The sequence below is a fragment of the Dermacentor albipictus genome, chromosome 2 (assembly GCF_038994185.2).
Source record: "Dermacentor albipictus isolate Rhodes 1998 colony chromosome 2, USDA_Dalb.pri_finalv2, whole genome shotgun sequence".
NCBI classification, from domain to species: Eukaryota; Metazoa; Arthropoda; class Arachnida; order Ixodida; family Ixodidae; genus Dermacentor; species Dermacentor albipictus.
In genome coordinates, this window is record NC_091822.1 from 59,920,542 (window position 1) to 59,943,060 (window position 22,519).

The following is a 22,519-nucleotide window of genomic DNA, read 5'->3' on the forward strand; positions in this document are numbered from 1 at the left end:
TGCGTTCCTGCGGCGTGATTCGTAGCTGTACGCGTGTGGTGTTTAAATCGACTGCCGACAGTCTGTCTTTCTGATGCTGTTACAGCTCATCGGAACGATGGATCGGTAGCATTGAGTTGGAAAAACAGTGCATGTCAATGAAAGCGCATTTCTTTATTTATTTATTTATTTTTATTTGAAATGTAAACATAGGAGCTTGGTCGCCAGGCGGTGGTGACAGCTGCTAGTTTTTATTCTTAAAGTCGCCCTGAAGTAGAAGCTTGGGAAGCGAGAAAAGGCGCGAAAACGAAAGGCAGGCGGCGATGCTCTTAAGAGTTTCCTGCAAAAAAATGACTTGAGGGAACTCTTGGCGATAGTCCCTACGCCAGAGCTGCAAGCGTGGTGGTTCAGCCAGCGTGGAATTGAATTGGTACACGTACACCATGGAATCCCCTACGCTTCGTCCTTATGGGGCTTCTATAGCGTCTTTGGAACTTCGCAAACTGACCATATACAGTAAAATATTTGCGTTATAAATGCCACAATTCGCAGTAGTTTCGCACGTCGACAGTGTCTTATGCCCTTCTGCGTTTATAAGAATAGGATTGCTTGGAAACTTGGGATAATAGAGGCAGATAAAGCGCAGCGAACAATGTCGCAAGAACGTTCGAAAATCAGACAGATTCATTGTACAACCGTCATTCCTACGGTAGCTGAGCGACTGCAGAGCCAGAGTTCCCTGTAGTAATTCGTTATAGCTCAGGCCGACCTCTCTGCCTTTCTCTAAATACATTTTTCTCGCTCTCTCTCTTCGTAGCAAACTCTGTGGCGACGCCGTCTTTCAAGTTTATACTTTAAGAGCGCCGCCGTCACGGGTTTTCGTGCGCGCCTGCATAACCTTCTAGCATCTGAAGCACGGAGAAGACGTCACGTGTCCCTGGCACACGCTGCCCGGTGGCCGCCACCCAGCGGCAACCGCAGGCGGTCCACAAGCTGGCCTCGCGAAGAAACACGAGCTAAAGCGGGCAGTATGTGCGGCTTGCTGAGGAAAATTACGTGGGGCGGCCGCGCTTTCGCAGCGGCTTTTATGTGGTTGATGCTTTTGATAGTTTTGCGTGGCGGCGACTTATGTTGCGGTCCGAAGCAGTAATATTCTCGGAAAAGCGCGTTCGAGCGTTCGTTACGTCACGCGGTAGTGCAACGCTCAGGGACGGTATGACGTAAACCTATTCCAATATGTTTTATGCGAAGCATATTACGAGAGCTCAACCCAGCTCCTCAGGCGTGGCGGTGTCGCCTTGAATACCACGTGACACCGTGACGTCACGACAGAGGAGAAGTGGCTTTGGCTCAGCTCTTGCAAGATGGGCTGGGTGGGAATCGAACCAGGGTCTCCGGAGTGTGAGACGGAGACGCTACCACTGAGCCACGAGTACGATGCTTCAAAGCGGTACAAAAGCGCCTCTAGTGAATGCGGTGTTGCCTTAGAAACGAGCTGTTTCTAAGGCTCAGGCGTGCGTCGCTTACTCAGGCGCACATTTCGTTGCCGCGCCGAACGCTGCGTTGCTCGACGCTCACCGCGTCCAATGCGGGGCGTCCAAGGCGAAGCAGAGTAACGCATGAGTTGTTTCTTCGTCTAGCCGAACCAAATATAGCCAAGCAACAGCAGTTCACCAGGCTAAACAGTGGTTCAACAACTAAAATAAAGGCTAGTATGCTTCGCATCCTGGGCTTAACCTTACCTAAGCCACAGCCATTTTTTTACTCCGATCCCCTAACGTCAGATTTATCTAACCACCGACGCAAGCATCGGGCGGCAACCAGCAGCATTGTTTCAAATGCCCTTCTCGTTTATAGGATGTCACTTTCTCTTGCTTTCAAAGCGAATATTATTGCCTACATTGAGCAGTTTTTCTTATCTATTTGGCTGAGAAGAGGCGGGCACGCTCAAATGGAGAGTTTCGATGGGGCCGAGCCAGCGCACTGAAAATAGGTAACCATATGAAGAGGGAGGTGCCGGCTTTTGCGATTGTTCCGATTTTCCTTACTTTGCTTGCGGTGGTTTAAATGCGGCGGCGTGCAAAGGAAGTTAAAATATGCCGTTAAAACGGATCCTCGGCAAAGTAGAGTTGGCAGAGCAATGACGTATACTTTCCGGAAGGTCTCGGTAACCTTATACTGCCACGCAAAGTCTTGTGCGCAAATAAATCCATGATCCCCGGCAACTCCGAGTACCCAGTGGCCACAGCGACCGGCGGCAGCCGTCTTATATATTCCTTTCGAAACGGGCAGTCAGTCTCCGGCTATTCAGAAAAGGTCAGTTTTGTTCGGTATATTATTACGTCTTTAACGCGTACACGTCACTTTGACGGGGTGAGTTTTCGTGGTTTTGTGACGCCGCGTGGTTGACAGGTAAAGCGGGCGTAGCCCGAAAATGCTTGACCAATAGCAATTGGTCAGACGACGCCTATTTCGCTAATGGCGAAAAAGGCGTTGAATCAGAAATTATTTTCCTTTCGTTCGGTTTAATCATGCATAATCAGTGTGCACATATGATATCAGATGGGGCCGTTTTCGCAGTTTTCGTGGCGTCACGTGACATACAGGCGGATTGGGTGGTGACTCAAAAATTTTTTGACCAATCGTGGACGGCTGATTGCAGAATTGGTACAGAAAAATTTAGAATAGCTTTACGTTATAGCGCTCCAGGTTTCACACTTCTAACGCGACAGCGTTAAGGGCCTCGTGTCGCGGAAAATCCGGTGTCGGCGGAGTTGTTCGGGAGCGAAAATTTCCGAATGCATATTTAGGTATATATATGTGCCAGGCCATGCCATATGACATGCGGCATATGTGGATAATATTGCCGCACCACTCTATCACTAAAGTTGCTGATACCTTGTCTTTCGTTCTTGACAAAGTTATTCATCGAAATTTTGAGAATTGAATTGAATTGAATTTTATTCTCCTTGAACAAATACACAAGGAAGGAGCAGCCACAAAAAGCTACTGAGATTAGTAGCTTGACGAGGTGGGTGACGAGGAATGACAGTCCGTAAACAGATGTCATTATACAAAACACCCACATCGCATGGTTATTAAGTTAAATGTTCTGAGTCTTAACTATTAAAAGTGCGAAACAATAACAGAATTCTAAACGTGTTGTAATATTTTATTGCGATAGCAATTATACGTACACTCCAGGCGCATTCCTGCCGTGGGCGTTGCAGTGAGGTTCCGTATGAAGTACCAGGGCGATAACATCGTAGCCGTGCGCCGTATGTGCGAGTGAAGGTGAGCCGGCGATCGCGACTCAATCTCGCGCTCAGAGCGAGGACGAAGTGTGCCGTATTCCATCGCGAGCAAGTCTGAAGGGGTTCTACTCTGGGTGGGCCGTGCGTGTCTTTACAATTGCTAGTAAGTACAGCGAAGCGGGGCGTTTCCGGAGGCGCCCGACGTTTGTGCGCAGGCGCGAGTAAAGGGCTATATACAGTCCGACGTAGCGTGAGCGCGCGCAGGCGTTACGTCACGTTGACGGGAACAACAGCGTCTATAGTTCGACCGATGGTTTGATGGCCAGTGCCCACTACTTCACCTGGTTCACCGCGCCGGCAGCCAGCGTCGGGGCATAAACAAACCCGACCCGGCCCGCCGCAATGTCGGCACGCCTATAAAGACAAGCGCAGGCAACACGAGCAAAGAAACTTCTCCGTAGTACCTAGGCAAAGTCAGATTATCAAGAAGCAAAAGCCCTCAAATTTTCTCTCTCGCATCCACTCTTACTCGCGCCTGCGCACAAACGTCGGACGCCTCTGGAAATGCCACGCCCCCCTGTACTTAGTAACATTTGTAAAGTCGCGGCCCGGGCGGTGGCGCGCGTCCTCTCGGGCTGCTATATATATCTTGAAAGGCATCTGCGACCGGGCAGTGTGCGCCGTGCGTTGTGATTTCGCGGCTTAGTTCGCGTTGATGCGAGACGCAACGCGAGGTCAGTTCGCTCGCTGCTGCTACCGCGTTTCCTCACTCCAGCGTTCTGACAGCGAGTTTCCGCGGTCATCGAGTGAGATGCGTTCATTTTTGCTTGTGCGCGCGTGACGCCATGTTTGTTTATTTAGCTAGTATGCCTATGTTTACATGTTTATATTTTCACGTAGTAGTGACGGTAAAGAAAGCAGCAAAAGTGTGATTAACGAAATTAGCGTTTTATTGGGCGCACTTGTGCCCTCAAAAGCAAGTTATACTCAAAGAACAACGATAGCGGCCAACACAGTCGGCAATTGTCGAAAATCTGATCAGCGGGTAAAGCGCGTCGGCTTTTATACATCAGTCATCGATGGTTCCAGAGTAATCGATGGGACCCGTGTGTCTTCCAGAAAGTTCTACTTCATTCGCGTCGCGCGATGAAATCAGATTATACAAGGTGCAGTAACAACAGACAGCGGGTATCGGACCATCGATAACTTTCGAGAAACTTCTGATACGTCTGGGCGCGTCCCGCGCTGAGCGATAACATTTGTTAGACGATGAAAAGCGGTCACCCGATAAAGACAGACAATTACACGTGTCTATATGGCCGATAAAGCTACTATCCTTACTTCGTATAGCTGTGCACTAACTTGCTGTCGCAATTGATTCTTCGCCTTTCGGGCGAAACTGCGACATTTTTGACGCGGCTGTGCACAATCTCCGGGATCGGCCCATGCAAGAGGCCGTGTTTCCACCAGAAAGCTCGCCTTCATGCATAGCGTTAGCCGCCAGCGTTTCCCAGTAAACATTACGGTTACATAGGCTGCAGTTGCCGGGAAGTGTGAGAAGCAGTCAGGGATCTTTGAATGCTAGCTATCGCGTTCCAATCTTAAACGCGAAGCTTATACGGGCTCCAATTTTTTATCGTTTCGTTCGCTTTCGGTTCGCTTGGACAGGCTGAAAAGAGAGATACAGAGATTAGACTTGGCACCGAATGAGTCGGAGAGCTGAAAATGAGGTTGGCGAAATGCCAAAGTTAAACGGATAGTGATAAAGTTAGAGCTTCCCTGTTGTACATAACGATACTGTTATGCTGTGGGCTGATCAGAACAATTCAAATAAGTTGATAATTTCTGGAACACAGTGATTCCTTCAATTCAGTATAGTTCTTTTTTCCTGTTGGCTCATACCATTGTTATGCCTTACAGGGAGGCATTACCTGAATATTGAGGCTGGCAAAGAGCAACTACGTAGACTAAGCGTCACGCAAGGATTGGTGTACTTGTCGGTAAGTGTCGGCACTTAGTGTCGCAGTGCCACCTTGGTGACACCTCACGTTATGCTGCTTATGAAACGAGGCAATAAACCGTAAGCGTCAGATAGAGCAACAGAAGTTCGGCAACTATGAAACCGACTGATGCTGGTAGGCGGGCAGGTAAACGTGCGCAAAAGAAACTTGCATAGGTACGACGAACTACAGCGGACAAAAGCAAAAGAAGAGCGTGGCTTCCATTATTGAGCTGTTCTCGCTAACCCAGATGCCCGCTAGTTCATTTGCCGTGGGAAGCAAAAATGAGCCGGGCAAAAAAATGGTTCTGTGATGAAAAAAAAAAAAAGGAACGCGAATGTCGGGTATGGGAAGAGAGGGAGGGAGGACCGACTAGCAGAAACACGGCGCTGTGCTTAAAAATTGACGACCGCTTCCTCGCGTGCATGTTGGTGCCTTGTTCCCGAAAACACCATTGCCCATTCATGGGCCGACAAGGGGAGCGATGCAGTGCACCCGCTGCCCTTCGTTTGCCCCTTGTCGCCGAACGTGCTAGCGAATTCGTTCTCGTTCTTTTTTTTTTTTTTTTTTGCTTAGTGCTTGCACATATGGCCTCCGAGATTGGAGGCGCACTCTAGCGTGCGCCGCCAGATTTCGGAGGCCATGTTGTAACCATGAAGTGTTCTGCAAAAATTACTAGGGGGAATTCTGGCGCTAGTGCAGACTGCGGTTTAGCCGACCTGGATATTATAGCCGACCTGGATATTAAGCTTATTGCCTTGCTGAAATATAAAAAACCAGGCTTTTCCTTTCTACTTTAGAAAGAAAGCGTAGTGAACAAAACCGCAAGGACGTCTGACGCCACAAGCGCGAAGATCAGGCAAATCCATCTATACAAACCATCGTTCGCGTGGTAGCTAAACGACCACAGCACCACAGATCCCTCTAGTGACTCCTGCAGGAAAGTCTCGGCAGGTTCACACTTCTTGTGTCACTTTCTCTGCGGCAGCGCACTTGCCGAAAAGCGATGTTCATTCGTATGCGACGTGATAGTGACCACTGCAATGCTGGCTCACAAAGCGTTCTCACCTGGCAGTTTTCATATTTTGGGCGCTTTCTTGATGACGAGGAAAGAAACGATTGCGTAATACGTGTGAATTTAGAGCGGCAGTCAAGGCAAGCATTAAGTAGACTTTGGTTAGTTGAAAGATTTGGCTTAAGCAATGCCGAATTCATCTTCCGCAGTGAGAACGGAGATTTTGTAAAGAAAATTGTGGAAATAAAAAAAAATGAAGTGGTACCACCTGTTGTGCACCAGCTCTCGTGTGACGTCAGCACTAGCTTATTCACAGAGAGCGGCTTAAAGGGAGGTCACCTGGAGAATACGTCAACTCGTCTGTCTAGAGCGCACTAGCTCAGGTCGACCTCTCTGTCTTTCCTATCAATAATATCTGCCTTTCTATATCATGGGGGCATTACACGGGCTCGGGCGCATCTTGCTGCAGCAAAGGGATGGGAAAAATTCTGTTCAACTTTGTTTTGTTTTGATGTTGTACGGGATCGGATGAGCTGCAGGTGTAATCCAACTACTTACGGGAAAACTATAGCTTCCTTTCGCACGTGCAGGACACAACCTGGTGGACCGTGGCGTTGAGGTGTTGCACTTAGCTTCCCTCATTCTATTGAGCCTCGCACGAATTGAAATAACTCGTTCGACTCAAGGAAGCGAGCTTCGTTCACGTGAACTTAGCATCTGAATAGCCGCCCCACCTTTTGCTAGCCGAGTTGAACATGGCGCGAGCGACGCTTGCTCGTACCGACTACCGCGTCGCCGTTTCCGGAGTCCTGGCCTGGAATCGTGCCGTCGAGTCTGCAGAGCTGCTGCTATGACCAGTGGACTAGCGGTGTACCGAAAGACAATGTCGGCTCGCATGTTATGGACAGCGTGTAGACATTGCCTCGGCGCGGCCACTGTTGCATGTACTACCTTGTTCGCTAAGCACGCGTTGATGTTAGACCGTGTGACACGTTTCGCTGGAATATGTAGTGATTTAAGGTTGCGGGGATGTGGGGATGCGTGGCTGTCACGCGCCCCCCTGATATGTTGTTTTCCCGCATAGGTCCCGTCTCCTGTAATCCGGCTTCGCCGCGTGGCCTGATGCCCGCAGCAGTCTGTGTGGTTGAAGAGCACCGCGATAGATGGCGCGGGTGTGGCCCTGCTAATGCCAGCTGACAGCGGGGTTACTTGGGCGCAAAAAGGAGAAGGCTCTTCCTCTTTCGCGCAGGCTCGGCAAGTGGTGCGGACGTTCCCCGCGTGCGCCGATCCATGCATCTGCGAGACCGTCTCGCGAGGACTCGTTCGAACGTACCACCGTTCGCGTGACCGTACGCGCGAACGACCAGTCGTTGGTGTCCAGCATGGGGCGAACATATTCGCTCGTTTTCCGGTCGCGGTGAGTCGGACTTCCGCGATTTGTCGCGCGCCCATCGGCATGTTTTGTGGATAGCAACTCGGCTAGCAGCATTGATCTATGAAAGGTGCAATAAATGCCCATGTGATTGTTTGCACTACTGTGTTGTGGTTCCTTTGTCCCAAGAGCACGGGTGAGAACCCCACAAGCGATAAGGAAGGGAGGTTTCTGCATGGTGAAACGGTGTGACAGTGACAAGTTTTGGTTTCCCCGGCACATGTAGCTATGCAGTTTTCGCACGTTTTTTTTTGTTTGTTTTCTTGCCTTCCTGTTTTTTCCTGATTGTGGAAGCGTATATATATGTCGCTGTCACAATAAAAGTCAGTTGAAGTTTGCGCATGTTGTTTGTCCCTTCTCCGTTCGACGTCCTGTCTTGGTGCACGCAAAAGTCTCTGTAGAATCATGCACAACCAACTCCCCCAAAACGTAATGCTTGTAGGTTGTTCGCAAGAGTATGTCGAAGGCGCTGACACCTACTGTCCTCAGTGAAAGATAGGGGATTGAATATACTAGGCGACTGGTGATGTTTGCTCGTATGAGTTTCCGGATGTCGTACTCCTCGAGGACGCACTTCCTGTTCGTGATGCGACGTACTATGGGAATGACCTGCATGGTGGAGTGCTGTAGGCGTTGGAGAGCCTGGCCCGTTCCACAATCGGCCTGCATGTGCAGGCCGGGGATACGGAATTTGCTCATCCGGGAGGATGGATTGGTGCATATATGTGGGGTTTAATATCGGTCGGTATCGGACTCGCTTTTCCTCGCGGTTTGCGTGTTAGAATATGGAATTCCGATTATACTGGAGCGCACCGTAGTCCACCGCCTGTGGCGTTGTTCTGTGCACTGTTGACTGCATGCTGTAAGGTATTTTGTTGTGTACCCACGAAGCCACCCGTTGTCCGTATAGCAATGTCATCCGCATAGGGATCGTGCTTAATGCCTGCGATGGCATTTAGTTGGAGAGCGGGGGGTAGTTCAATCATGGCGATGTTGAAGAGCACTGCCCCTTGCAGCGTACCCTTGTTGGGGACGCGGACAGGTGGCGTCCGCAAGCTGCCGATGCTGATGGTTGCTGCACGGTTGGTAAGGAAGTCCCTGATATAGTTATACGTGTGTTCTCTCGAATGGTATGGTGTGCCACGTTGTCAAAACGTCCCTCGATATCTAAGTCAGAAATGGATCATGGGCTATCGGGTGTGAAGTAGTCGAGGACTTCTTCCTTCAATTGAAATCTTAGAATATTTTCGATGGAAAGACTGGGTTAAAAACCGAACATTGTGTGTGAGAAGAGATGCTAGTCATCTATGTGGTGTTGAAGTCTTTCGTGCACAATGTGCTCAAAGAACTTTCCCAGACAGGATGTTATTGATATGGGGCGTAAGCTGCTGATACAGAGCGTTTTACCCGGTAAGGGAGTTAACGTGATTTCGACGTGCTTCCATTCTACTGGTAAGCTAGCCGTCTCCCAATGTTAAGAAGGTCGAGTATGGCTTACAGGAAGCCTCGTCTAGGTTCCGGAGAATTTTGTTTGGGATTCGATCGCGGCCAGATGTCGTGTTGCAAGTAAGTTTGTTGACACCTTGCATAAGTTCGGTTTAAGTGATTGGCTGTTCTAGTGTTTCATCTGGAGAGCCCGTATATTCGGGAAGGGTTTCGATGGTTGTGCCTGGGTCACTGATGTACTTGTCGTTAAGATCATGAAGGAGTTGGACATTGGTCGTAGGATAGTTGCGAAAAATTCACTTCATGGTGTGCTGGCTCTCCAGTCTGTGTTGGGTGGCATCTAAAAGGTGCCGGAGAATGTGCCATATCTTTGGCTCTGCCCAGAGTACCCTGCAGAACAGAGCACATCTGACTCCTGCTCTGTCTGGAGAGTTGATCGGCGTATTTCTCAGCGGTTGTGGTGAGAGCTCCGATGCGGAGTTTCAGGCGTTTGTTGTACTTCTGTCGGCGCCGTCTTTTGGTGAGAGTGTGTCGGGCTTTCGCAAGGTGCAGGAGGTGGGGTTGTCGATGGTGAGTACTGCGGTCTTGATGTCCAGGGAGTCTGAGTGTTTAACGAGGAGGAATGTCCAAAAGTGGAGATTCAGACTCGTCGACATTGATCAGGCTAGCTGGACATTCGGTCTCGTTGGGTATTGGACCTCGTTGGACATACCGTCTCGGTTAAACATTCTGTCTCGTTGGAAGTTCGTCTCGCCGGATCAAGCAGCATTGGCCACCCCTGTCACCGGGCGAGGATTGGATTTCTTTACAACTACTGTTCCAGTAGAGAACATGCAATTGGCAAACGGCGGCCTCAGGGCAGCAGCTGAGATTGCAACAATGCGGGTGGCGCAGAATCTCCAGGTCATCACATCAATAACCACATCTGAAAGGATAGAAGTTGCATTGGTTCACGGATTGCCCTAATCTTAAGGAACATACTTTTAGCGAAGTAGTAGTAGAATAATAAAAAAACTTTATTATATGCAGAAACTGGACGGGCTTCTGCCCCAGTATGGCAAAGGTGGAGGAAAACAGTCACTGTTCGTTTGGTCAACTTGAACGTTTTAGAGGCCCTTAGATACGTCAACGATTACCTAGTGGCAGCAAACAATGACTCCGACAAGATGCAAGCACTTGCTCTCAGTATCCTGGCTTTCTTCAGAGAATATCTCGCTATTTTTTGACAACCCATAAATTACCCGTAGGTAACGCAAAAGGTTTCTTTAGATATTGCTCTCATCTTCGACCTTCACAAGACTTGCGCTACCAGCCACATGGCAACAAACCTATCTTCTGCTTTCACTCTGTACTGCGTATGCTAAGCTTGTTAAGAGAGGAATAGCAAACCATTGCTTCCGCAGCGCTCTTCAGAACTCTTGTGCACACGAGGTAGCCATTAGTCTAGAAAACCAGTCGAAGAGGTTGTCTGATGCTGGATATCCGATGTATATTCAAACAGCATTTGTAGAGTCAGTGTTTAGGAGAATACGTTCCTCAGAAAGTTCGACGAAGATCCGCTCAGACGAAAAGAAAAATGTGACAGTTATTCGTTATATACACAACGTTTTCCACATATAGAGGAAAATAGCTGAGCGATCTAAAGCTGATGTTTTTCTGCACCTTGAAAGCCTCGTGAGCTTTGCCGTATGAGGAGCGGTATTTGCGCCAAAATATTGCGCAACGTTGGCTGTATATACCCGTGATATCGCGTGTAAGATGCGCCTGACGTGGCTTAAGTAGTACCGTGACAGGTCAGGCGACCCGTTGTAATGGTACTGCATCTATGCTGCATCTATGACCGTCACGTGGAGTACGCAAATATCGTTAAAAAACGCGCTTGATGGCTACCTCGCGCGTCATTGCGAAAGTCGTGGTTGTAAGTAGTCCATTAATGCATATACGTAAGTAAGGACCAAGGCAGACCGACCCGCGAAATTATTGAAGCTGACTTGGGTTATGACTTGGGTCAGATTGTGGGAGCAGCCCTTCAAAGTTTTTGTGTGATAAAGGAGTTGAATTTTTTAGAAGGGTGATGAAAACGTACACGTCACGTGTAGCCGCTGAAATGTATATCTATAGCTGTCTCCAGGAGTAAAAAAGTGTTGGAAATTCGCGATTTGTCTTGGGGGCTCTTCCTTGACGTGCGTCTAAACGGGAGTCAGTGACGGCAAGTTTGAGTGGACACGAGTATGAACCGTAGTCTTGAATGGACGCGAGTGATGAGCGTGAGTGGGTAAGTGTGAATGAAAGCGAATGTATATGAATGTGCGTGAATGTGGGCGAGTATGTGGGCTCGGTTAGCATAGAGTGCGGATGAGGGTGAATCAGTAGATGGCCGAGGAGATGTTTATTATCCACCTGTTGTGCCGGCCTAAGAGTTCCGGTCAAGAGCTTTCCGTCAAGTTCCGTTTTCATCAGCGGAACCTGCATGCACTCGATGGAAGCCCTAAAACAAGTGGGCCCGACTTCAATTCCGACTGGAACAACTCAGTGCTCCAGCACGCCGTCTATATACGCTAGCACCGATGCGCATATATATTGAGAAAGTTTCGGAATCGGCCTGTCCTCTAAAGACATCTCATTCCCAGCCGACATGTGGGCCTGCAGTAACTCAGAGTGTGCGTGCGCGCGCCTAGTTCTCCTTAACTGTGGTCGTTCGGAGGAGCGCCTGGAGGGTAACTAGAGCGCTAACAAAAAAAAAATTGAATAAAAGAAGCTCCCAAATCTCATAGCAGCGCTGCGCATGGATTCGCCCGCCGGTATAGAAAATGCATGAGGAAGGCCGCGCGCATCAACGACGGAGCGGTTTTTGTCTCTTGGCCGTGTCCAACATGCTCGCTTGCAGATAGCCCTCGTTCCGTTTGATGTTGCTTCGTTTTCTTCCGTTCTTCTTTGCAGATCTTTTATTTTTTTTATTCAAGTCGCTTGCGCTCCGCCTTACTGCTGATGCCATCCGCTGATGTTCTCTCATTGGGTTTTGTTTTTGCGCCGCTGAGAGCAACGCGACTCAATTACCGGCGCCTCCACGGCGGTCCCTCGTCTCTCGCTCGCACGGGCGCTGCTGACGGCGTCGTTGGATGGTACCTTCTAAACTTCCTCTCGCCCCCCCCCCCCCCCCCCTCCGACTCGTTCTGCACTCGGTCGGCACTGCGACAGCGCGCGCGCACTCGACGACGACAGCGGCCGAGGCCAGTTCGTTTGTGGTCCGACGCGTACTACACGTAAGGGGGAAAGACGAAGAGCTGTTCATTTCCAGAGCGGCAAGTGAGCATGCCGAGTTACGAGGGCTTGTTCTCCTCTGCTGCGCGACCGCGGGCGCCGAGGGCTGCTGGCTTCTGAATGTTTCTTTACTTCGGAATGTGCAGAAAGTAAAAAAAAAAAGACAGAAAGGGAAAAAAAAAGCAACGCGCTTGCAATGGACTGCGATCACCTCCTCCCGCACTGTATACGACCCCCTCCCCCCCCGTCTCGACTCCCGGAATTGGCTGCAGGCGAGCTCGATGCTGCTGGCGCGAAAGGCGAACTGAGCTGAGAGCGCCATCAATATTAGAGCAGCAGACGACGTCGGGGCTCTCTTCTCCGCGAACAAGTGCCGGTCTATATAGAGTGGAGGCTAACTCTTGTCTTTGTGTATGTACGCGTACACTGTTCTCATACGCACGTCCCATGCATTATGCACGGCTCGATGCGCTTTCTCCGCTGTCTGCGCTTCGCCGGAGAGCTGGTCGAGTTTCGAGTTTCGCCTCGTCTCCTTTCTTTCTGCCTCTTAGCCCCTATGTATGCGAGCAGGAAAAGAAGAAAAGAAACACGAACGGAAAGATGTAAGCATGGCGAAGCAAACACGCTTGTGCGGGCTGGAGTGCAGCGACAACAGCGGCGATGACAGCGCGGCAGTTACGCAGCGACCACCATGACAGTGCGAGTCACGATGGCAGTTTTTTTTTCGAGAAATGGAAAATGGGAAGACTGTGCATGTGGTTTCCGCAGTGGAAGGAAAGAATTAAACAAAGAAAGGACAGCAAGGCTTGCTCGCAGTTGTATATTTGTGTCTCAGCGTGGGTACTTCTGTGACTGTATATAAAGGCCCCAACTTCAACCAGCAAGTACTGAGACGGCACTCATCTTCAAAGACAAACGCCCCAAGGGGTGCCCGAGACATACACAAAATATATATATATATATGTGAAGACAGAGAATGGCTCGTTGTTTACAGCCGTGTAGAGGCAATTCTGTCGCGAACCTTGCGATCGGAACGGCAAGTAACAAACATGAAGCAATAAAAATAATGGAGAACACAAAAACGACAGTGGAGTGAGCAGCGTATGGGAGAGACAAGGATAATTCAAGACTGATTACAAGAGACCCCCCACCAGCGGGCCTACTGCTTTTTACATACATATATTAATAGGCTTTGAAACGTCGTTGTCGCCGCTCATGTCGTCTGCTATTTCGCTCGCGTCGTCTGCTCGAACGAGGAAGCGCGTCGTCTGCTCGCATCGGCCGTCGGGCGTCGTGTGCGCAGGCAACGGAACGACTGCGATGTTTTTTTTTCTTTCTTTATTGGTGTTTTGTTTGTTGAGTTCCTTTCTTCCTTTTCTTGTCCTGTCACTTGCTTCTATGTTACACCTCTGTCCCTCTTTTTTTTTTTCTTTGTTTCTTTTCATCCGGCCGCATCCTTGTGCAGCCCCGCTTCGCTTCCCTTCGACTCCCTCGCGGCGAGTCGTTAATTACTTTTTTGAACTTCTGCTGGAATTGAGAATGCCAGCGAGCCATTGTTTTTTGATACGCTGCTTCTTGTGTCGCGCACCCTCTGCATCTATTCGCTTTTCGAGCGACTGCGCGTTCTTGCACGTGGTGTCGCGTGTCTGCCACCCGCCGACGCCGCGAGGCGCGTTCCGCATTCTTCCAACTGATTGGAAAACTTGGGAAGAAGTGACGGGAGCTCCGAGGAGCCCCCCCCCCCCCCCCAATCCCGTCATTGTTTTGCCTTATTATGGCGAAAAAAGACGGATCGAGGACGCACCGCAGAGACGCACGGCTTCGACCTCGACCGGTCGAGACGTGCAGTGCATGCGACCAGCAACGAGCGGCAGCCACGTGAGCGACGACTTCGGAAGGAGAAGCAGTGCGTGGCTGTCGAAGAATGCAAAGAGAATGCCAGACTCGGCATGACGCAGAAAGGAACGAAAGAATCACTGGCGTCGCCGCATTCTTCATTGTAGCCTCTGTTTGGTGCTGGCCTCGTGCTCTTTCAGTGCAACGTTGCACTGTTCAGGCTTGTTCGGAACAGCAGCAGTATATTTTGGCGCACAACTGTAGGGAACGCATGTATAAAAACTGGTGCCAGCCTCGTAAGTCCTTCGAAGTGGATGTGCCTTGCGAAATGATCGCCTCTAATTTGTAAAATTTAATAGGGGATATAAAGTGATCATTTAAATCCTAATAAGTCAATAATGACACGTGGGCTTGTTTATCTTTTACGGGTGCGCGCTTTTCACCGTCTAACGAATGTTATCGCTCAGCGCGAGACGCGCCCGCACGAATCAGAAGTTTCTCGAATGTTATCGATGGTTAATGTTGTCACCGAAGCTTGTGTAATCTGAGTGCAGGTGCTACGCGAATGGTGTAGAACTTTCGGGAAGACACGCGGGCACCACCGATTACTCTGGAACCTTCGACGACTGATGTATAAAAGCCGACGCGCTCAACCGGCAGATAAAGATTTTCGACGATCGTCGACCGCCGCTGTCGCCGCTCTTTGAGTGCAGCCTGTTTTTGAGGGCCACAAGTTCGCCCAATAAAACGCTAGTTTCGTCATTCCCAGTTTTGCTGCTTTCTTCGTGGTATACGTGACAATATGCATTCGATTTGTCGTGCAAGTAATGTCCGCCTCTTCGAGTATATAGTCAGATTCAAAGAGTAGAAAAGTGCCGTCTGCGAAACGCAATTTTCAAAGCTTCTGTTCAGATTTACAAAAATAAAGCAAAAACCAAAATGCCTGCAGATTCAGTGCACATGTTGGAATATCTGTGTGAAGGGTCAAATGGTTAATTGAATGCTATAAAACTAACTACTATGCGTGCAATTGTCCTTACTGCATAAGCATTGCAAATCATGCAATGCTTATGTTTATGCCCCTCTGCACAGGTAACAAATTTAACGCCATTCACGAGCTCTGCCGAAACGCAAACAAGAGTTCAAAATCACGCGTGCGCTCTCTCGCACGTGCCATGCGACGTGACGCAGGCGCCAATCACCTAACAGGAAAACTACGAATTCACGTCCATGCTTACCACCGCGGGTTCCCGAATGTTAACCAGCACAGCAAGAGCCTTTCGAGATGGACCCCGATGCACTCACTCATCACGGCGATGCTGCGACAAAAAGTTGACGCCCGGTGACAGCTGCTGCCTCGCTCAGGTACACCTGTGGCGAGAACAGCTGCTGAAATCATGCATGCCATATACACTGTTAAGAACGGCCTGCTGAGGTGCAAGCTTTGCCAGCAAGGTGCGACAGCGGCGTCGACTTTTCCTGGAAAGCCACCGCCACCCTCTAGCCACACAGCGTCACTAAGTCTGCTGCGTGCGGAGAACAATACGCCGCGTCCTCGACCCTTAGTCGCGGGATTGCCGAGGTGAGTTCGACGAACCAGGCTTTGTGACTGAACACGCCACCACCGACCCGATCCGCCGTGAGCAAGGGAGTTCCCGAGGGTACGTCTCTGGAGGCCCCTTCCCACGCACCGTTCCTGACGTAAGCCCCGAGTTCTGCAAAGTCCGTCTGCACTCGGTGGGGTCCGTGAAACCGGTGCGGAAGCCCTCCCGCTCAAAGGTGGCTCGTCTACTGAGCGACCGTTTCCCTCACCTAGGGATCGAGGGAGGACCGAGTGTTTATAAACCGCTGTTGAGCGGATGCTCAGTGTGCTTTCTCTCGCAGTCATGCTAGACTGATGAACGGCAACGTCCTTATGTAGATACTGTAAATAACTCCATACTCCTCGTTCTCGATGAGAAGCAGTCCTTCCCTCCAACAACGTCCTCAGCGTCGATATGTTGGACGACGGCATGGGCCAGCTACCATCTGATTCATGCCCGACTCCAGTCTTGACAATTGGTTACGAACGGTGGGATTGACCTCCCAATCCCGACAACAGTGTCCTGGCTACGCTGCAGTAGCCTCGACCGTTCTCCGCCAACGTCGGTATGCCGTGCAGCGTCCACGTGCGTGTTGCACAGAAACAGTAGAGCTAGGCATCAGCTCTCATCGCCTTACTCGTACGACCTTGCATGTTCCTACCCTGTCTGTCGTTCCCGCAAACCTTTTCCTCAACGTCAAGTGGCTGGCTAAAGCCATACTACTCAGGCGGACATCTCCACCTTTCTCATTAAATTTTCTATCTATCTCCGCGCTTAGTTTTGTGCGAGATCGGCCAACGTCATTCCGAAGTGCACAAAGTAGGTACTTTGTCGTGGCATTCATCATTCGGCATCGTGGTTGGCAGAGAGATTGCCGCTTCGTGTTTCTTGCTGATGTTCCCAGAAGGTTTCGTGGTTCACGAATGTTATTATGGGGGTGAAATGCAAGAACGCCGGTGTCCCGTGCATTGGGGGCGCGTTAGCGATCCGCATGGGGGTCAAAATTAATCCGGAGTTCCCCGTGCACTGCGGGCTGCCTCATGATGAAATCGCGGTCTTGACACATAAAACCCCAGAATCCAATTCGATTCACGAACGTCACGGGATACGTGAAGCAGGTAACACAAGTGAAACTATCGTTACCTTGACAATCGTCTTTGGTTGCTTCTGCGACATTGTTCTTTTCTTTGAAGGGCTGGTTTCAATAAGCCTCAGTTCTAAGTGAGCGCATGTTCTGCGTCCTCCATTATCCCTGCCAATTTTGTGCTCGTTCCTACCCGTTAAACATGTCCAACAACGCACATTGTCTAGTCTGCATGCGTGCGATTGTGCTTAGAGCATCGGGATGTTGTGATTACACACCGAGGTTCGACCGCACCATCGGAAACTTTTATTATTTCTGTGTGCGATATATTCGATAAGACGTACAGCAGCAGCGACCACGGTGACCAAATGCAAGGTGAGCTTGTTGGTAGAGCATCGCAGTTGGTGCTAGTAGCGCACTTTAGGTTTTCTTCTCTTAAAAGCGTGATTCAGATTCTACGCATTGGGCCAATTGTTGTTACATAGCAGAGTGTGCGTGTACGCCAGTTGGTTATTTATGATTTTGGCAAGTTACCGCAAGAAAACTTAAGGTTGTTTTGTGCTTTTATCGGGCTTTTACGTTGCTTTTCAGGTGCACACGTGTGTCTGATCTATATAAGCTTGGCGTTCGTTTCATCAAATTATCAGTCGTCAGTACCGCTTCGTGTCGTCCCTTTCTTAAAGGGAAGCTGAAAGGTTTTCAAAAAAAAATGAGTGAACATCTGTACATAATGGTTTTCAACCCTCTGAATTCGAATATCGTATCGAAATTGAGCGAAAGAAAGCGCAAATATATTTTATTTCGACGAAAAGTGCAGCAGCGGACACGCCCAGCTCGCGCGTCTCGTTTCCGCCTGTGATTGGTCGGTGCGCCTCGTGACGTCAACTCTAGTAACCGACCGCTGCCGCTACACATGAACCGCGGTGCCAGGTAGTTTGGTGCTGTTTTTCTGAGACGGTAATGGAAACTTTAGAGAGACTGCGTTTTCCTGAAGAGTTCGGCGTTACTCCCTACATGTACGAGCCGATTGCGAAGAGCCGGCCTCTCGAAGAAGCAAACGATGCTGGTGCGAGCAGTGCTCTCGACGCGAACGAAAGCGAAGTCTTGGGATCTCCTCGTGTTGGAAATGCTCTTTGGTGAGTATGTTTTTTGCAAAGAGATCTAGTGATCTTGCCGATCTTTCGCCGATCTAGTGAGCTCGTTTCCGGTCAAACAACTATAGTGTTGTGTTCCTGCATGCCTCCTCGTGGAATGCAAGCGGGGATGCGATCGTCGGCATTTGTGTGCTGTCCAAAGCTGTCGGAAATCTACAAAGATGGTTTAAACGCGTGAAAAGCTTCCCGGTTCATGCAGTACGTGTAGTGACCTTCATCTGTTGACTACCACTCACGTTGACTACCACTCACGTTGATTACCACTCACGTTGACTACCACGCACGTTGACTGTATCAGATGCGTGCATGACTGTGCGCCTGTTCCTGACATGCGCGCTACGGTCGGCCCGTTATCACTCGGTCGGCTATAAAAGCAACACTTCCCAATAAACCGGCGTTCTTCTTGTTCTGGCTATCTTGCTGTTGTCACGTCCTTCGCGGCATGCATACATGGTGTCAGAAGTGGGACGACGGTCTAGCTTCGGCAGCCGTGGAAGACGAAGCATGGAACGGCTGCAGGCACCGGAGCCCCTGCGTCTGGCGGGGAACGTCTCGGCATCGTGGAAGCGTTTCAAGCAAAAATTTGAGCTCTTCCTGCAAGCAACGGAAGTGAAGGACCAGCCGTACTACGTCCCCTCGGCTCTACATACACACAGACGCACCAACAAAGGAATGCAGGGTCGATCGAAGCAGATTATGATGGCACGCACGCAGAAACAAGCGCGGTCAGGCACGGTCGCGGACGCTGCGAAGGAACGAAACACTAGAGTTGACGTCACAACACCGCGGTTTCCGGTCTCCGCTCCGCTCACTCACTCGACGGGGGGCGGAGCTACAGCGCAATTTCAACCGACGATTACGTCGCTCCTAATTGAAAAGAAACCCCAAATTTTACCTACATGGTTTATAAAGTTCCCGCATCCGTATATGAGCGTCTTATTGAATTCGACAGACTCTTCAGCTTCCCTTTAAGGTCTCGTGTTTTCTTGCGGTAACTTTCCGAAATCGTGAATTGGTGTTATGCACAGCGTTTTGCAGGTAACTGCCTATCGAGCTCCGTTTGGGAGTCTGCATACAATCGCCGGATGAATGAACATGTTCTTGTATGTGAGGCTAGAAATTGTGTGCGTGTGCGCTCGTGTGTGCGTGTGCGTGTGTGTGTGCGTGTGCGCGCACGTGACAGTGACAATAACTTTATGGGATGAATTCCGAGCTCTTCAGCAAGGCGTCCCACTTGAATGAATGAATGAATGAATGAATGAATGAATGAATGAATGAATGAATGAATGAATGAATGAATGAATGAATGAATGAATGAATGATTTATTTCATCATCAGTTCAGCATACATATCCAGTGGTACAGCGGGAAGGGGTGGAGAAAAGGCGACTGAATGCCTGACAATGCGTCAATCCCCGCCCAGACCACGATATTGCACAACACTCAGCGTGTCACTCTGTAATACATCAGTGTAGTAAAAAAAGAAAAGAACAAGATTATTGCAGTACACTCAGCCTGTAATACATAATACATGAATTTATTAGTACATAATGACACATAATGTAACACTAATACATCATGTAATACATAAATGCAGAGGAGAAAACAAAGAACTAAGCCGTGGTTTTAATAAGTGCACTAGAACATAAATGATATCAACAGCTTATCGACAAGAAATTTTCATGGCTGAATTTTGAGGCACAATACAGTTCTGGAAGAAAGTATACAATATAAGCAAGTCTTACACGGAAGAGAAAGAAAAAAATGTCATGTTTGAAGCGCCATTAGATAAGCATGTATCTCTCTTTTTTTTTTTGAAGATTGGTATTGTTCGGCTTTCATTCAATATGCTCATGGCCGTCATGTTAAAGGTTAAAAATGAAGGAATAAGGTGCGTTAGTTTTTGCTTGCCGTATTTGGTTCGAATCCTTTCACTGTAATAGGTGGTTTTCCTAAGATTATACGTGTGTGTTTTCTGGGAGAAGGTATCCTGAAATATATCTGCGTCCGATTTAATTTGATTGTAGATGACTGTCGCTAGTTTTTTATAAAATATAATTTCGAATTTTAATATGCTGCGTTTATGAAAAAGTGTAACAGAAGGCGTTCGGTGCGGAACATTTTCGATTATACGCAAGATTCTTTTTTGCAACCTGTGAATATTATCTTTCTTTGTTTTTGTTGTTGCGCCCAGATAAATCGTCAGTAATGTATACGCGAGTAAACTAAAGTGTAGTATAGCTGCTTTGTCACCCAGAGGGGTAGTAAACATCTGATTTTGCCAATTATGCCAATGGATCGTGATATGTGGGTGCGAAGATTATCTATGTGATTGGACCAACTCAATGTTTCATGAAAGATAACGCCTAGAAACTTTTTAGTCTGGACGCGCTCAATCAAAGCTGCTTGGAATGTGAGCTGCGTATCGCGGAGAATACAATGGTTTCGAGGTTTTAAAATGATGTACGTTGTTTTCTTAATGTTTAATCCTTGTATTAGGCTTGGACTTGTATAGAAGGTCGGAGCTCGGGTTGTACGGGCCCAGCCAGAGCATGTGGCCGAAGGAGCAGCATGCGTGACCGCATTTAGAGCACGACTGCGGGCAGTTGGGGTCTATACAACTAAGCGCTCTGGGGGCGAGGTAGGACCTCGACTGTAAGCGCCTGAAAGTAACGGCCTGGGCCCTGTTGAGTTTCGGGCTGGGGTGAGGGAATGTCCTCCTGCGTAATTTCGGGATAGGCGGTAAGAGGATCTCTGAAGGGACAGTTCTGTGGCAGAGCCGGACCTTTAGCTCGGGCGCGGTTCGTGAATTCACGCGCGCACGTACTATCGCTTTTTTTTTCAGGGAAATATTTGCTTTGCAATGTTCTTATGCACGTGTCAGTTCTGCCAAGCCGCTAGTTGGCGTTGGTGCGAAAGAAGTATGCATGCTTTATTGCGCTGGGGGACCCAGGTGCACAATCATTTCTTTAAGAAACGACCGAAACTGTGTGAAACCTACCTATCGCATTCTTTTCTTCATCAACCTCATCGCAGAAGCAAGATGCAGGATGAGGATGTTAACCTACGCCCTGACACATGGCTTGACTTCGATGATCATCACCCTCATGTTTGGTTCCTTGGCGCCGTCGCAATCAACTTCGAGGCGCCTGTGCAAGCTCTTGCGTGCTGACGCTTGGAGGCAGGTTCGGATTTTCAGGCTTCATATATGGACAGTATCTGCATCGACGCTGCCGGAAAAGGCCGCACAGTACATGTGCAGGCATTTTGCTACTTTGGCGGGTGCCAGGGGCGAGGGCACTTGGAACGTGATATTTAAACCTTTACCAAGGAGAGAAGCGAAGAAAGGGAACAACCAGAATTCAGTGAATTTTGCCAATGTGAATGTTCCGGGATTTATGCGCGAGGTTTTAGACAAGGGACCTAAGTTTGCAGTCGAGACACAGCCAAAGCCTGAAGAATTGGTGGAAATGGTACATAAAATTGTGAACGGGGTGCCAGATAATGAGAAGGAAGCCTGCATTTCTGAAGGCATTACTTGTGTAAGAACGGCATGTGCAAGAAAAGAAGAAATGACATTGCACCAGCTGATAAATTTCTAAAAGAACAGGACTTAAGACTGCTAACGTCTGACAAAACTGGCACATTTGTCATCCTAGATGATGCGGATTACAAAAGCAAAGCTGGAAAACAATGGATGAATATTTTCAAGAAGCACACCACCCTGACCAAGAATGACTTGTAGCAACGAAGAAAAAGGCAGTGCGGCTATGTGAAGAAGCAGGGTTGGAAAAATTATACAAAGAAATGAAAGCTACTGCAAAGCTAACACTAAATGCATTCCTCTCCGTAAAGACCGATAAGGCAGGAAACCCTTTCCGTGCGATCGTTTAAGATAGGGGCAGTTGGCAGCGTGTTCTGGCAATGTTTCTGCAGCAGAAACTTTCCATGCTTTGGCTGGATGACCCATTTCACGCAAGCAACTCGGAAGAAGTTGTCGACTTCATCAGTAGAGCACAAGCAGTCAAGCGCCTTTCCATAGATGCAAAAGAACTTTTTACAATGTTCCACAAGAAGTAGCACTGCAAGCTGTTGAAGAATGCATCGATACCTACAGGGCAGTAAAGTTCCAAAATCATAGCGGAATGAGTGTTGATGCTTTTTTGAAACTATTAAGGTTATACCGTCATGTTTCAGGGACAAGTTTTAGAGGAGGCAGGAATTTGTATTGGGTCATGTTTAGCTCCATTGCTGTCCGACATATTTCTAGCTAAGGGGGACCTACATAGCCTTGGAGCAGTCGAATGTTTTCGTTACGTTGATGATTTTCTTCTTTGTTTTCCATATGACCAGCTCGCATAAATTACTGAAACTGCAAGTGTGGAAGTGTTCACAAGGGCACACCAAGGGCTGGAGTTTAGGGTGGAATAATGATATCATCAAATTCTTAGACTTAAAATTGACATTCAGTGCAAC